This window comes from Grammomys surdaster, unplaced genomic scaffold, assembly GCF_004785775.1.
Source record: "Grammomys surdaster isolate TR1022 unplaced genomic scaffold, NIH_TR_1.0 1164, whole genome shotgun sequence".
NCBI classification, from domain to species: domain Eukaryota; kingdom Metazoa; phylum Chordata; class Mammalia; order Rodentia; family Muridae; genus Grammomys; species Grammomys surdaster.
This window is the reverse complement of record NW_021605583.1, coordinates 2309373-2311228: the sequence shown is the minus strand read 5'-3', so window position 1 is coordinate 2311228 and position 1856 is coordinate 2309373.

The following is a 1856-nucleotide window of genomic DNA, read 5'->3' as shown; positions in this document are numbered from 1 at the left end:
GGTTTTGTTTTTGCAATCTGTATGATTCTCTGGAGATTTCCACGCGTGTCTGTGAGTGGTAGCTTGTCCATTTTCATTACTGAGTTGTAGCCTCTGGCATGGAAGGAAGTACAGCAGTGTACTTATCTCTTCACCCACAGAGAAACATCTACAATTCTTCCAGTTCAGGATTACTACCAATAAAGCTGATATGAAGTTTCATATGTAGGGTTTTTTATGAATATAGTTTCACTTTTCGGAGATGAATACCCTACCATACAATTGCCAGTTCATGGGCTTAAATGAATATTTGGCTTTATAAGAGACCTCAAGGGGCAGGGGAGTTGGGTCAGTTGGTAGAGTGCTTGCCCCACAAGCATTGAAGACCTGAGTTTGGATTTCAAGAACCTCCACAAAAAATAGGGCAGGCTGGAGTACTGCTATAGCATCAGCACTGAGGAGGACGGAGAGACACAAAGAGAGGTGGATCCTTGAAGCTCACTGACCAGTCTGTCTGGCCAAAGGAATGAGCTTCTGGTTCAAGGAGAGACCCTGTCTCAAAACATAAAGATGAGGATTGTTCAAGAGAAGAGAAGTACACAGTATATAAATACAACATGCTGAATCTCTATGTGTGTCCCTGTGTGTGTGTCCATGTGTGTGTGTGTATGTGTGTGTGTTTCACGGCTGACCACTTTGTATTGGACAAGCAGTCAGGGGGGCTCATCCCTGGGAGAAGCTAGTTCTCCCTCTCTCAGCAGTCAACAGTCATTAGTTGCCTGTAGTCCTTTTTCTAGGAGTGAGACTCCATGAGATTTTTTCTACCTTTCACATTAATATGTCTGCTGATATTGCCCCTTTCTGGTCTTGTTTATGCAGCATTCCTAGGAGAGACTGTCTCACAGCAGACTTGCTGGTCCTCTAGTTCTTACAATCTTTCTACTTCCTCTTTCTCGATGTTTCCTGAGCCATAGATGCAGGGGCTGTGTTGTAGATGTATCTACTGGAGTTGGGCTCCCCAAGATCTGTTGATCTGTGTCCAGTTGTGCTTTTCTGTAACGGCCTCCATTTGTGGTCAAGAGAAGTTTTTGGTGTGGTAGCCACAGTTATCTGTGGATAGGAGGGTGAGATTCAGAATTTAGTAGGGAATTTTGCAGGTCTAGCAAACTGAGAGTAGCAGATTCTCTCCTAAGACCCATGACCTCACCATCCCCAGAAAGCTGGTTAAGTTTCTAATAACCAGGTATAGTTTCCCTGATGTTCAGGAGGCCTTGAGTATAATGATGGAATGAAAATAATGTAGATGTTTTTATTGCAAAGATAAACTGATAAGAATCAATAAAACTGGTAAAAAGAGATCCAGCTGAGGAATAGAGAGAAAAGAGGAGACAAAAGTCATGAAGAGCAAAGCCTTCTGGGATGGCTGAGTGGTTCGGGGCATGCACTGCTCTTGCAGAGGACCACAGTCCAGTTCCTAACCCTCACATCAGACAACTTCCTGGAACCCCTGCTCCAGAGGACCTGACGCCCTGTGGTGTCTGTGTACATGTGTGGGCTCCCCATGCACACACACACACCACCCCCCACTCAGACGCGCATGCATGCAGACAGTTAAAAATAAATAAAACAACAAATAGCCTAAACCTAGAAAGTCCTATGTGTATAGAGTTTGGAGATTTTACAGCATCTTGGGAAGGATGCATTTAAAGCGAAGTCCTTGTGCTCATGATAGTCCTGCTGAAAAGGGGGATGCTGCTGGAGGCAGGCAGAAAAGACAGATAAAGGATGCAGCTAGCAAGAGATGATTCAAATGCCAACTGACTTCTTTACATATATATATATATATATATATATATATATATATATATATATATATA